Source organism: Pan troglodytes, chromosome 2, assembly GCF_028858775.2.
Source record: "Pan troglodytes isolate AG18354 chromosome 2, NHGRI_mPanTro3-v2.0_pri, whole genome shotgun sequence".
NCBI lineage: Eukaryota > Metazoa > Chordata > Mammalia > Primates > Hominidae > Pan > Pan troglodytes.
The window spans coordinates 32,143,301-32,158,668 of record NC_086015.1 but is presented as its reverse complement, the minus strand read 5'-3'; the positions used below and the strand labels follow the sequence as shown (position 1 = coordinate 32,158,668).

Here is a 15,368-nt window from a genome sequence, read left to right as displayed (position 1 = left end):
AATTTTTCCCTCATGTAAACGAGTGCTCAAACTCTTCCTAGTTTTTGATGCAGCCCCACCACTTACATAATCTGCTTGAATTTATCAGGTTTTGATGGTTTTGTTAGGTTCATGCCATTATGTTCTTTGAGTTTTGGGCTCTCCTTGATAAAACTGTGTGCTAAAAATCTAGTTTCCTAAAGTGATAAAAAAGTGTGATAACAAGTTCCCTGACACATACATTGATCTTAGGCAACCTGTAAAAACAGTAAGTGGCATGAAGCCTAGAGCTGCAATGGTCTGAGTGAATTCTACCCTTGAATTTGTGGGCGTGAAATTAAGAACTGTTGTTGACCAATGCACCGTCAGTCTTTAAACAATTCAAAACTAAATGAGCTTAAGAATTAATATTTCTAAAACTCAACATTAATTGTGACCCCCTCCCCTTTTTTGATAGATTTTGGCATTTTTTCATGTAATAAATAATTCTATTTTCTACTTATTCCAAACTGCAGTCTGAAAAATAGAAAAGCACAAAGAAAAAAAATTATATGCAGTCCTACTATCAAAATTCAACCATTGTTAAATAATGTTCTATATATTCTTGGAGTCATATACATTGTTTAAATGTTTGTGTTCTCACAAGTAATAGATTGTAACATGTTCCCCACTGTATTATTCACCTCACTTTCTTTGTGAAATACAAATACACAAATACCACATCTGCTACCTCTTTCTGTGCCCCTCCCCCCAATGAACAACTTGCCCATAATTTCATCTATGATTTAGGTCTTAGTTCAAATGACATCTTAATTGCCTTGACTGTTCAGATAATTACTTCTGTAAGTAAACCTAGCCTCCTTGAACTCTATCTTTTATTTTATTTTTAAAAAATTTTTTATTTCCATAGGTTATTGGGGAACAGGTGGTGTTTGGTTACATGAGTAAGTTCTTTAGTTCTGATTTGTGAGACTGTGGTGCACCCATCATCCAAGCAGTATACACTGCACCCTATTTGTAGTCTTTTATCCCTCACCCCTTCCCACCCTTTCGCTCTGAGTCCCCAAAGTCCATTGTGTCATTCTTATGCCTTTGCATCCTCATAGCTTAGCTCCCACTTAAAAGTGAGAACATACAATGTTTGGTTTTCCATTCCTGAATTATTTCACTTAGGATAATAGTCCCCAATCTCTTTGAGATCGCTGCAAATGTCATTAATTTATTCCTTTTTATGGCTCAGTAGTATTCCATCATATATATATGTACCTCTCAGAGTTTCTTTATCCACTCATTGATTGATGGGCATTTGGGTTGGTTCCATGTTTTTGCAATCATGAATTGTGCTGCTATAAACATGTGTGTGCAAGAATCTTTTTCGTATAATGACTTCTTTTCCTCTGGGTAGATGCCCAGTTGTGGGAGTGCTGAATCAAATGGTTGAACTCTATCTTTTAAAAAATCCATTTATAACTATATTTTGTGTTTTGCATACACACATATCTTATCTATTACATATAAACTTCTTGAGGATAATATGTTAGTCAAATCTTGTCTGGTTACAACGGATAAAATCATAGCTTATGATTTTATCCCTTGTAACCAGACAAGATTTGACTAACATAATATCCCAAACAAGATAATTTACTGTCTCAGAACACTGAGAAGTTGAATGGGGGCCAGGAATAGCTGGGCTGGAGTCTTAGTCTCTGTCTCCTTTTCAGCTCTTTATCTCAGTTTGACTGCATGTTTTTCACTGAACAATTCCATTTGAAAGAGTACCTCTTTCTTGATAAATATGGCAGGAAAGTTCCAAATAAACTGTAGTGATCTAACTTAGGCAATTTGCCTGTCTTGGCTTATCACTTTGGTCAGGAGGAAGGGGCATACTGATTGTCAGGCCTAAATCATGTGCCCAACCCTGTGTCTGATCATGGGTGGCAGAAAAAAAAAAAGGGGGATGCAGGAAAGAGAAAACCAGAGATATATGCTAGTGATAGCATCCTTACTTGATTTACCTTTGGGTACCCCATGGTTCTCGGATAGTGCCTTGCATATGGTAAGTACTCAATAAATACTTGCTGAGTGAAATGGCTATATCCATTAATCAGTGTACACCCAATAGGGGTGAGAAGAAAGCATTAACATTTTTAGGTATCTTGAGCTCTTTGAATTGCTAAAATAATTAAGAGGATATAAGCTCACTGTTCAAAATTGTTCCTAAAAAATTTAATTAAACTGATTTGATGTAAAAAGAAAAGAAAGCTTAAGGAGAATAGATGGCTGTATCTATAATAAAAAGCAGAGAAAAAGAGGTACTTATTGATGACTTAAAAAAAATAAGGATAACGTTAATTTGCTTCTGATTCTGTCTCCAACTGCTTGATGCCTGGAACGTTTATCTACGTGGATGGCTTTCCTTGTTCTTTGGTTCCCAGGTGAGATTGTCTAATGTAAAACATCTGCAGAAAATCAGAGGGCAGGAGGAGAGAATGGATGGTGCATGTGTTCCTTTACCTTCTGCATTGCCAAGTCTTGTGGGTTGCCCACAAGTCTCTTTCAAAGGCCATATTTATTTCACATAGTTACCTCTGTAGATTCAATAGTGGTTTCTTTCTTTTTCCCCTTCAGGCCTAGGAATGGAAGTTGATATCAACACTACCCCTTTTTGGTTTTCCTGAACCTGTTTCATAGCTTTGGAGATAGTCTGTGTATTGAACTCTCCTTAAATTACCCAGTTAGAGTATGCCCTATGTTTCCTTCTGGATATTGACTCATGCTTGCCTAATCAGCATGGAAAACAAACAACAAACAAAGCCCATATTTTGATAAAGTATTTTCTTCATGGATTAGAGGAGGGAAGAAGACTGGTTGGCTTCTTGACAACTGTATTTCCAGAATCCTTAGTTTTCCTAACATTTCTCTCATTAAAGCTGCCTTTGATAATCATTTTCATAGAACCATATTTGTACAAAAAAAATTTTTTTGAAGTGAGCAACTCTATTATAGGCCCAAAAGTCCAGTTATTATTTATAAATTTTAATATTTTGAAAGCTAGAATTTTGTTTCTAGAGGCAAGGATAGTATAAATCCCTTGGCCCTTTACTTAGACATAGGCTGTTTACTAGTAAGTAAACTAAGGAAAGAGAAGGCAGAAAAAATGTTTCATTAATCATCACTGCATCAAAACAATTCTAATGAACCCATTTTAAAGGAAAGAGCTGAACAATTTCAGTTGTGTGTTGCTCCAATAAAAAAGCATTTGCATTTGAAGAAAGAAAATTGTTTCTCTCATTCTAATTAAACCAAATTGATATTAAGATATTTCAAATGGCTACCTGCAAGTATTGTCATCAGGCACCTAGTTTCATCATGTTCTTTGGTTTTAAAGTGAATTACTTTTGCAATAAAGATAAAATGTATTATTCTCCTTTCATTGTGACATTTACTCTGAGCCTGTTTATACCAATGCAGCTGCTGTGTAAGTCAATGCCTTTCCTTTCTTTTTTCTTTCTCTTTTCATTTTAAAGGCATATATGCAAGTCATCTGACCCAGGTTGTACATGAGCTGTACAGCATATGGTTGGGGGAAAAAACATCCTATCTTTTGTTCAATAGTTTTTGTATTTTTTCCAGTCTTTTGCTTTTCTGGTCCTCAAATAAGGCTAATTACAAAGAAAAAAAAGGTGGGACTGGTGGAGAGGGAGCCTTTAAAAACCATTCCTTTTGCAGCATGGAACAAAAGAGAGTACCAAGGGCATGACTAGGCCTCAACAAAAAAGAAAAGAAAAAAAAAAAAACACCTAATGAGGATGTCGAGATAAGTGCTTGTGAAGAAAACCAGCAAAAAAGAGCTTTTAGTCTAAAATCCATAAATAAGTGTGCATCAGATGGGTACTAGAACATTTTTAACAAGACAGGCCATGAAAACTATATCCTTCTATGCAAGAGCTGCATGCCTTAAAAAAACCCTCTTTCTTTACAAGACATTTTTCTTTCAAAAATTAATTTAAAAAGAAATACTTGAAAATTAAGATGTTTTATTCATGTCTCTGAATCTATTATGCACTGGATACCATATAAAGAGTTATTTTTGAGACATCATTATGAAGGCTGTTAGGCTTCTTAGGGGTCAAAGGTTTTGCATGAGTATAAAAAGAAGTTGTTCATGGAGAAGAGCAGAACAGAGGAGATTTTGACCTTGGAGACTTCTGTTGCATTTTTACTTTTAAATTGGGAGAAGCAGCTATACTTGAAGTTTGTTGTTAATTCTGTATACCCGTAGCTCTTCTTTCTGCCTCTCCTGATAGCTTTGAGCCTTGCCATAGGTGCCACAGCAATAGAGGTCAGAGGTTTGCACCTAAATTAATTGTAAAAGTACCAAAGAATCGTAGATTTTTAGTTAGAAAGAAACTTATATCTATCACTGTAAAATATAAAGGTGAAAAAAGAGTCCAAGGGGGAAGAACTCTGCAGACCTTAAGAAAGATTTAATTTTGTTGTATATTTGGCCTGAGTGTATCTACTTTTAGTGTATGGAAAGAAGACCATAGGAATGTGTGTCATGGTGACTTTGATGTTAATGCTGTCACACGTACAGTGCTACTAGTTTGAGGACTTACTTGGTTGATGTAGAGATTTTCTTTTCCTTTTCTTTTCTTTTTTTCTTTATTTTGCCACTTGGTCAGGTAAAAACACCTATACTATATGTATGTAAAAAAATTCACTTACTCCTGTTTTTTACTATCTTATCTCTTACTTCAATATGGTGATAATCAAAGATTATATTCAATTTTATTTTATCTTTTCCATGTCCCATGATTTCAATCTAGAAATAGTGCTTTTATTTTTTATTTTATTGTAAATACTTTGTATTTTTCCATGGAGTCTATTATCTTCAAAGTCTTAAACTCTTCTTCTGTGTTTGAACAGTGTCATTTATTTTAACACACATTGTCAGTTGTTTTTATTTTTGCAATATTATAACTATTGTTGTTCCTCCTCTGCTCAGGACCCTACAAGGGTTCTATGTTGCATGCAGCTTAAAAACCTGAGATAATCCCTGCCCGCCTCACCCTAGCCCTTTATCTTCTTTTCTTCTTCCTTTTTTTATAGAGACAGGGTCTCACTCTGTTGCCCAGAGTGAGTTGGCTCAATCATAGCTCACTGCAGCCTCCAACTCCTGGGCTCAAGTGATCCTCCTGCCTCAGCCTCCTGTGTAGCTGGGAGTACAGGCATGCACCACCATGCCTGACTATACCCTCATCTTAAAGTCTGATCCTTCTTAACCTCCTCTGCTTTCTTTTTCTTCTACAGCACTGATCACATTCTAACATATTATAATAAAATTTCCTTGTTACATTTTTCATTTATTGCCTGGTTCCCCTGGCTAGGCAGAGACCTTCACCTTTTTCATTCACCAGTGTACCCCAGGTACCTACAACAATGCCTCAAGCATAGACTACAGTAGGTACTCAATTAATATTTGTTAATCTATGGTGCTAGACATGTTTTTCTCTTGTGAATTATTTTCTCAGAGTAAATTATTGGATACTGTAAGTAGCTTAGTATAAAAATAATTTTTAGTCATAGAGTATTAACTTTTTAATGGTTTTTAATAATAGTTGGGAGATTATCCTAACAAAATATTCACATTTGTTTATATTGCAACCAGAAATTCCAATGTACACATTTTTCCACAGCTTAACTGGCTTTAGGTTAGTAGATATGTATCTATATTTTAGCTAGCATACTGGGAGCAAAATTATGGCTAATTGCTTATTTTAATATGTTTTAATCTAATAAATAATATTTAATATATTTATATTAGATCAATTGACATATTTTATGATTTTTATATATATGCTAGTATATATTGTATTCGCCTAATTTTTATATTTTTCTATGTTAAATATATGCTAAATTGGGGGCTTATGTTTTGGGGTTTTGGTGAGAGTCCCTCATTATATATACAAGTTCTATGTTATGTTCACTACTCTGATTTGTTCTAGTGTATTTTCTTATTTTTTACCTCATAGTAATGCAAATGTTCATTTATGAAAAAGTTGAAAGAGTTGCATGTCCTTTTTAATTTGCATTTTAAAAATTCCTTTAATTATATTAATATTAACAATTTTGTACACCTGGGATGCATTAATATTTGAAACTTATTTTTAGATCTTTGCTTCTTAGAAAGTGATTTGTAGACCAGCAGCCACCTACTGAATCAGAATCTACATTTTAATAAGATCCCCAGGTGAGTGTGTTCAGCAGTACACAAGTAAGTTTGAGTAGTACTTTTTAGGGTCTTTCTCATCTCCTGAAATTAGGAGACTATAATAGTTTTGCTGCACTGAAAGCAATGATAGTTCAGACTTACAGTTATTACTTGCTTTTGGTTATTCCCTCAGTCAATAATCAATCTTTTCCAGAGTGGTTAACTGATCAGCACAGTGCTTGGTACATAGTCAACAATCAATAAATTGCAGCTATTATTATAATTATGATTTCATTGCAATCCTGAAAACCTACACTGTCCTAAACAGTGGTTCTCAATTCTCTCAGATTCAGTGCCACAAAGATTTTTAAGTCTTCTGATATTTGTATGTTAAAAAACCCCAAAACTATAAAACCCTACCCACAAATAAATGATAAAAGAAAATAAAAGGATAGTAGTATATAATAAAAGAATTATGAAAGTTCAGGGATAGACTGTATAAGAAAACAAAAATGTAGTCACATGTTTACTTAAAATTAGAGTCCACACAAATGGTAGAGCTAACAATGCTGACTGTCCAGTACTGATGATTCAAATACCATAACCAGCATTGCAGTTAGAAACATAATTTGTTGAAATGATATATATGGTATTTTGAAATAAATATTTCTTTGTAAAGTTCTGCACAAAACAAAAATCTTCTATCAGTTTACAGGGTAGTTACATTTCTGGAAAGGTCTGTGAATCTAAAAATTGTGCAAACATAGGTCAGGTGCGGTGACTCATGCCTGTAACCCCAGCACTTTGGGAGGCCAAGACGGGAGGATCACTGGAAACTAGGAGTTTGAGGTCAGCCTGGGCACCACAGGGAGACCCTGCCTCCATCATAAATAAATAAATAAAATAAAGAAATAAATAAAAAACTTTAAATTGTGCAAAGGTAGACTTTGTGTTAATATATAAAACAAAGTTAGCTTCTAAGCTTATGTAATGAAGGTACGTCATCTTCATGGATGTCTGGAGGGATGCTAAAGCTATGTGAACTCCTGGACAATTCTGCATTCCATAGAAGTGTTCTGCACATTGCAGGATGTCTCACATTCCTGGACACTGCCCACTAGGTAGTGTCTTCCAATAATTGGGACAACCAAATATGCCCTCACATATTTCTGAAGACCCTGAAGGAACATTATTGCTCCTGTTGAAACATACCGTCTGTCAGTAAATGTGTTCTTTTCTAAATATTATATCTTTTTGTATTTCATCATTATAGCTGACAAATAACATTACCTGGCATAATGTAATGTAAAAGGGACATCAATAAATAATTACATACTTACATTGTTAGGTAAAAGCAGACAGAACTATTACACAATAAAATTATATATGGATCAAGAAGTAAATGTCTTTCAGACTGAGTGACCTACAGTGACAGGATTAAAATATTCTCCCTCTGCTTACCTCTGGAGATACTTTCAGTTACAATTTAGGACACTTTACAGCGATATTGTGACACTACAAATTGTAAATGACTTTCAGAGAACAGCCTTCAGCTTTTCAATGCCCCTGAGGTATGTGATCTTACATTAATATACACTTTGTTGAATCTGATTGCTTAATTAGGACCCAGAATTCCTGTGATATCAGAAACTTCTTTTTTTTTTCCTGACAAAAACTTCATAGTACAACAACACACGATCAACACAATTTCATGATGAACAGTTCAAAATTGAAAGAGCCATTAAGACTTTTTTTGGGTTACTCTTAATATATAATTAAACACCGTGACAGATGCTCATCAAGCATATCTCCAACAGAGATTTATTTATTTATTCATTCAAGCATCCTCTGAGTTTATAGTAATAAATCCAAGAAGGAAAAATTTTGAGAAAACAACCAAATGATCTAATAAAAGTGGTAAAATAAAGTTACACTAAAAAAAAGAAAAACCCATATTAACCTTTGTTTTATGCCTACCTGTCCTCTTCTGCTTTTGGTGTGAAATCACCTATGGGTTGCATTCAGAAGCTTTGATACAGCATACTAAAATTTCTCAGTGAGCCTTTTTGTGATAGAAAATGTGAACTTCTGCATTTCTTTGACAAGCTTGCTTTTTTCAGAACTCAGATCCCATGTACATATTTATGCATGTCACTGTTAATAGTGCCTCACATTTATAGGGAAGGTTGCAGTATGGTCAGCCCTTGGCAAAAGTTCATATTGCCCTTTAACAGCATAGAATTGTTGCAGGAAAGGAGTTTCCAGCCCTATACACCATTTTTCAGCATGTTCTGAATCTTAGTGGAGCCACATGACTAAACTCTGGCCAGTGGAAAGTGGATGGAAGTAGGGTACACCCCTTTCCAGACCTGTCCTATAATATCTCTGGACCATCCTTCTTGCTATCTTATCTTTAATCTGCTAGCTGAATGTCAAAGCTTAGGACCTTTTTGGAATGTATGTATAGAAGTTGGCAAGGCCTCTATCATCCTGATCCCTGAATTAGCGTGTGGAGCAGAGTGCCCCCTTCTCCTTCCCGTGTATTAGACTTTACAGAAGCCAGAAATACACATTTGTTTGAAATACATGTTTGTTTGTTTAAACCAGTGAGATCTGGAATTTTATTCATTACAGCAGCTTGCATTACCTTAAGAAAAATGAATATTTGGCCAGGCATGGTGGCTCATGCCTGTAATCTCAGCACTTTGGGAGGCCAAGGCGGGCAGATCACGAGGTTCAGGAGATTGAGACCATCCTGGCTAACACGGTGAAACCCCATCTTTACCAAAAACACAAAAAAATTAGCCAGGTGTGGTGGCATGTGCCTGTAATCCCAGCTACTAGGGAGGCTGAGGCAGGAGAATTGCTTAAACCTGGGAGGCGGAGGTTGCAGCGAGCCAAGATCATGCCACTGCACTCCAGCCTGGGTGACAGAGCAAGACTCCCTCTCAAAAAAAAAAAAAAAAAGAGAAAAAGAAAAAAGAAATATGAACATTCAGTATTGTGCACTTAAACTTAGAAGACTTTCTGGCACATTGTGCACCATCAATGAACCAATGAAATCTTGCTCCCTGTAGAAGGGCAAAGAAAAATGCCATTTAAGTGCAATTCCTTGGTCTTCTAGAGGAGTCATTGTCAAACAGAACAGAGATTATCTTAAAGGAAGAGCAGGAAAGACTGTGAACTAGGTAATACTACTTGTTTATTTAATTTCACATGGTCAGTATTTTCTTACGTGACTTTGGAGATCGGGGGACAATGTAACACTAATTCCAGGTTATTGGGGAGTAGGAGGATTCATAAAATTAATCATTTAGACAGAAGCGATAGTACAGTTTCACAGAGAGGATATCATGGTAATTAGTACTAAAAAATGGCAAGTTGTCATGTCTGTGAGACAATGCTCGGTTACTACCCACATCATATAAGAAACAGTACAATACTTTTGCTTCTATGGCTGGTTGAGGAAAAGCAACCCTGTATGGACATTTATGCGTATTCTTACTGTAAAAATAAACACTATTATTTATGGAGAGTTTACTCTGTCACTATCCATGATTATTACAAAACCATTCATTATCAATTGTAGTGTTCCACTTAGTCTAGCCAGATATATTTATTTAATTATGCCAGACACTTTCCCATACATTTTCTTCTTTAAGCTTTTACGTAATGTTATCTCCCATCTCACATGTGCAGTAATGAAGCCTCAGAGTTGTTGGTGAACTCATTTGCCCAAGGACAACCAGCTGTGTGCCCCCTCTACACTTTTCATTCTCTGCTCACTACTTTTTTCTATTCCTTGGTTTCCTAATATAATTGTGATTCTGAGAATCGTCCACCAAATCACCAAAAAAACCGCTAGGTTAACATCAAAAGCAAACTCTCCGATAATTCAGGGCAGCACACTTGACAATAATGTGGGTTTGGAATAATTTCCTTGGAAAATTATTGGAAATACTTCACAAGTTCTCTCAAACTGGAAACAGCATCTCTGTTGTTATTGCTGTTTTTCTAACAATGAACTATTTTCCTTTAGGCATATATCTTTTCCTTATAACATTACATCTTAATTTTTTTCCTTCTTATTGAGGAGTTTACTAGACATTGGAAAGAGTTCATTGAGATCTGTATATAGCTAAAACTGTATTACCTTGAAATGTCTTTCTCCCTGGTAGGGACTGAGTCACAATTCCTTTCAGCATCATCTTTCAAAAACTAATTTTTTTATACCACAGGTTTTTCTCTAAAGGAACAGGGAGTAAACATTTTAGGCTGCTTGAGCAACAAGGTCTCTGTTGTAACTACTCAATTCTGTCATTGTGGCTGGGCGTGGTCGCTCACGCCTGTAATCCCAGCACTTTGGAAGGCCAAAGTAGCCAGATCGCGAGGTCAGGAGATCTAGACCATCCTGGCTAACACAGTGAAACCCCATCTCTACTGAAAAATGCAAAAAATTACCCGGGCGTGGTGGCGGGCGCCTGTAGTCCCAGCTACTCTGGAGGCTGAGGCAGGAGAATGTCGTGAACCCGGGAGGCGGAGCTTGCAATGAGCCGAGATCGCGCCACTGCACTCCAGCCTGGGCGACAGAGCGAGACTCCGTCTCAAAAAAAAAAAAACAAAACAAACAAACAAAAAAATTCTGTCATTGTAGTGCAAAAGCAGCTATAAACAATATGTAAGTGAATGATTGTGGCTTTTATTTCCTATTTATACAAATTTATAGGATGCGTGTGCGGTTTTGTTACATGCACAGATTGAGTAGTGGTCAAGTCAGGGCTTTTAGGGTATTAATCACCTGAATAATGTATTCTGTACCCATTAAGCAATTTCTCATCATCCTCCCCTCTTCCACCCTCCTCACGCTTCTAAGTCTCCATTATCTGTCATTCCACTCTCTACATCCATGTGAATACGTTTTTGAGCAAACACGGATGAGAACATGCAATAGTTGTCTTTTTGTGTCTGGCTTATTTCACTTCGTGTAACAACCACCAGTTCCATCCATGTGGCTGCAAAAGACATGATTTCATTACTTTAATGGCTGAATAGTATTCCATTGTATGTATATATATATACACATATACATATATATACACATATATACATATATTAAATGTATATATTTTACATTCTTACCAATACTGTATAAGAGTTTCCTTTTCTACACATCCTCACCAACACCTGTTATTTTTGTCTTTTTAATAATAGCCATTCTGATTGGAGTAAGATGATATCTCATTGTGGTTTTCATTTGCATTTCTCTGATGATTAGGGATGATAAGTAGTTTTCAAATACTTGTTGGTTATTTGTATATCTTCTTTTGAAAAACGTCTATCATGCCCTTTGCTCACTTTTTAATGGGAATAGTTGTGGGGGTTTTGCTCTTGTTGTTGAGTTTTTTGAGTTCCTTGTATATTCTGGATATTTGTCCCTACTGGATGCAAAGTTTGCAAATATTTTCTCCCACTCAACATGTTGTCTCTTTACTCCATTGGTTCTTTTGCTGTGCAGAGGTTTTTAGTTTAAGTCCCATTCGTCTATTGTTATTTCTGTTGCCTGTGCTTTTGAGGTCTTAGTCATAAATTCTTCATCTCAACAAATGTACAGAAGAGTTTTTTCTAGGTTTTCTTCTAGTATTTGTTTAGTTTCAGGTCTTCATTTAAGTCTTTAATCCATCTTGAGTTGATATTTGTATATAGTGAGAGGTATGGATCCAGTTTCTTTCTTCTGCATATGAATATCCAATTTTCCTGGCACTGTTTACTGACTTCTTCCAATGTATATTCTTGTTGGCTTCATTGAAGATTAGTTGGCTGTAAATATGTGGCTTTGTTTCTGGGTTCTCTATTCTGTTCCATTGATCTATGTGTCTGTTTTGTTTGTTTTACCAGTACTATGTTGTTTGGTTACCATAGCTTTGTAATGTATTCTGAAGTGAGGTAGTGTGATACCTCCAGTTTTGTTCTTTTGGCTCTGGATTGCTTTGGCTATTTGAGCTAATTTTGGTTCCATATGAATTTTAGGATTTTTTTCTAATTCTGTGAAATATGAAGTTGGTATTTTGATAGGGATTACATTAAGTCTGTACATTGTTTTGAGCAGCATGATCATTTTAACAATATTAATTCTTTCTATCCATGAGCATGCAGCATTTTTCCATTCGTGTTATATTAAAAATGTTTTGTAGTTTTCCTTGTAGAGGTTTTTTTCTGCCTTGGTTACATTTATTCCTAGGTACTTTATATTTTTGTAGCTCTTGTAAATGGGATTGCCTTCCTGATTTCTTTATCAGCTAGATCATTATTGATGTTTAGAAATGCTATGGTTTGTGCACATTGATATTGTATCCTGCAACTTTATTTATTCATTTATCAAATCTAAGAATTTTTCAATGTAGTCTTTAGGTTTTTGTAAACAAGATCATATCATCAGCAAACAGGGATAATTTGACTTCTTCTTTTCTAAATTTAATGTATTTTACTTTTTCTTTTGCCTGATTGCTCTAGCTACGATTTCCAGTATTATGTTAATAGAAATGGTGAAAGTGGGAATCTTTGTCTTATTCCAGTTCTTAGAAGAAATGCTTTCAGTTTTCCCCATTCAGTATGATGTTACCTTTGGGTTTTTCGTAAATTACCTTTATTTATTATTATTATTATTATTTTTGAGACAGAGTCTCGCTCTGTCGCCCACGCTAGAGTGCAGTGGTGCGATCTTGACTCACTGCAACCTCCGCCTCCAGGGTTCAAGCGATTCTCCTGCCTCAGCCTCCGGAGCAGCTAGGACTACAGGCACGTGCTGCCATGCCCAGCTAATTTTTTTGTATTTTTAGTACAGACAGGGTTTCAGCGTCTTGGCCAGGCTGGTCTTGATATCCTGACCTGCTGATCTGCCCACCTCGGCCCCCCAAAGTGCTGGGATTATAGGAGTGAGCCACCGCACCTGGCCCATAAATTATCTTTATTATTTTGAAGTATGTTTCTTCTATGTCCAGTTGAGGGTTTTATCATAAAGCATTGCTGGATTTTTTTTTCCCAGTTGTTGAAAAGGATGTTGAATTTTATCAAATGTTTTTCTGTATTGTTAGGATGATCATATGGTTTTTGTCCTCAATTCTGTTAATGTGATTTATCACACTTATTAATTCATGTATGTTGACCTATCCTTGAATTATTGGTATAAGCCCCACTTGATAATGGTACATTATCTTTTTGATGTAATGTTGGATTCACTTTGGTAATTTGTTGAAGATTTGTGTTTCTATATTCATCAAGGATATTATCTTTTTGTTTTGTCCTTGTCTGGTTTTGGTATCAGGATGATACTGGGCTTGTAGAATGAATTAGAGGGAATTCCCTCCTCCTCAACTCTTGGAATACTTTCAGGAGGACTGATATTAGTTCTTTGTACATTTGGTAGAATTTAGCATGAATATGAATCTATCTGGTCCTGGATTTCTCTTTGTTGGGAGATTTTAAAATTACTGACGAAATCATTATTGGTCTGTTCAGGTTTTCCATTTCTTCCTGGTTCAATTGTGGGAGGTTGTATGTTTCCAGGAATTTATCCACTTCCTCTAGATTTTCTGGTTCGTGAGCATATAGTTATTCATAAGTCTCTGATTATCTTTTTTTTGTATTTCTATGGTATCAGTTGTAATGTGTCCTTTTTCATTTTTGAGTTTGTTTATTTTTTTCTTTTCTTGGTTAGTCTAGCTAGCAGTTTATCAATTTTATTTATCTTTTTTAAGAACCAACTTATTGTCTTGTTGAATCTTTGTTTTGTTTTCTTAGTCTCTATTTTATTTAGTTCTGCTCTGATCTTTGCTATTTTTTTTCTTCTGCTTATTTGGGGTTTGAGTTCTTCTTGCTTTTCTGGTTCCTTGAGGTGCATAATTAGATTGTTAATTAGTAAACTTTCTACTTGTTGGGGGTAGGCATTTCATGCTATAAATCTACCTCTTAGCACTGTTTACTGTATCCCACAGGTTTTGGTATGTTGTGTCTCCATTTTGATTTGTTTCAAAATTTTTTCTTATTTCTTAGTTTCTGTATTGACTGAAGGGTCATTCAGGAACATGTTGTTTGAGTTCCATGTATCTATAATTTCTGAAGGTCCCTTTGGTATTATTTTTTAGTTTTATTCCACTGTGGTCTGAGAAGATACTTGATATGATTTTCATTTATAAAAATTTAATGGGACTTGTTTTGTGAGCTAACATATGATCTATCTTGGAGAATGTTCCATCTGCTGATAAAAAGAATGTACATTCTGCAGTTGTTAGTTAGAATGTTCTGTCAATGTCTGTAAGTTCCAGTTGGTCTAAAGTCCAGTTTAAGTCCAATGTTTCTTTGTTGTTGTTTTTTTCTAGGTGATCTATCTAGTGCTATGAATTGGGTGTTGAAGTCCCCCACAATTATTGTGTTGTGGTGTGTCCTTCTCTTTAGGTCTAGTAATATTTGCTTTATGAACCTGGATGCTCCAGTGTTGACTGCATAGAAATTTAGAATTGTTATATGCTCTTGCTGAATTGATAACTGCACCACTAAATAATATCTACTTTGTCTTTTTTAAAATTTTATTTATTTATCATTTGTGACTTAAAGTCTGTTTTATCTGATGTAAGTATAACTATTCCTACTTGCTTCTGGTTTATGTTTACATGCAATATCTTTTTCCAACTCTTTAATTTGAGTCTTTATGTGTCTTTACATGTAAAGTGAGTTTCTTGTAAGCAGTATATAGTTGGATCTTTTAAAAAAAATCCATTCAGCCAATCTATTTCTTATAAGTGGAGTGTTTAATTCATTTACATTCAAAGTTATTATTGATATATGAACTTTTGTTCTTGTCATATTGCCATTATTTTCTAGTTGTTTTATAAATTCTTTCTTTCTTTTTCTCTTAGTGTTTGTCATTGTGGTTAGAATTCTGTAGTGGTATCATTGGATTCCTTTCTCTTCCTCCTTTGTGTGATTGCTTTACTAATGAGTTTTATATTTTCTTGTTTTTTTTTTTTTATCATAGCAAGTCTATTCATTTCCAAGATTAGGACTCCCAGTAGTTCTTGTAGATCTAGTCTAGTCATGAAAATTCCCACATGATTTGCTTGTCTGGAAAACTCTTTATTTCTCCTGCATTTACAAATGCTAATCTTGCTGCATATAAAAT

At 35.2% G+C, this 15,368-nt stretch overlaps 1 long non-coding RNA gene across 2 annotated transcripts in view; it reads left to right on the top strand.

Annotated features, from left to right (window-relative positions):
- Positions 1-15,368, top strand: part of LOC129143605 (uncharacterized) — a 115,212-nt gene that overhangs the window by 23,988 nt on the left and 75,856 nt on the right. Inside the window, exon 2 of one of the 2 annotated variants that reach the window (XR_010155542.1) lies at positions 6,154-6,232. The exons of the other annotated variant lie outside the window; for it this stretch is intronic. This is a non-coding gene — a long non-coding RNA (uncharacterized LOC129143605). The remainder of the gene's footprint in view (positions 1-6,153; positions 6,233-15,368) is intronic. 2 annotated transcript variants of the gene reach the window in all.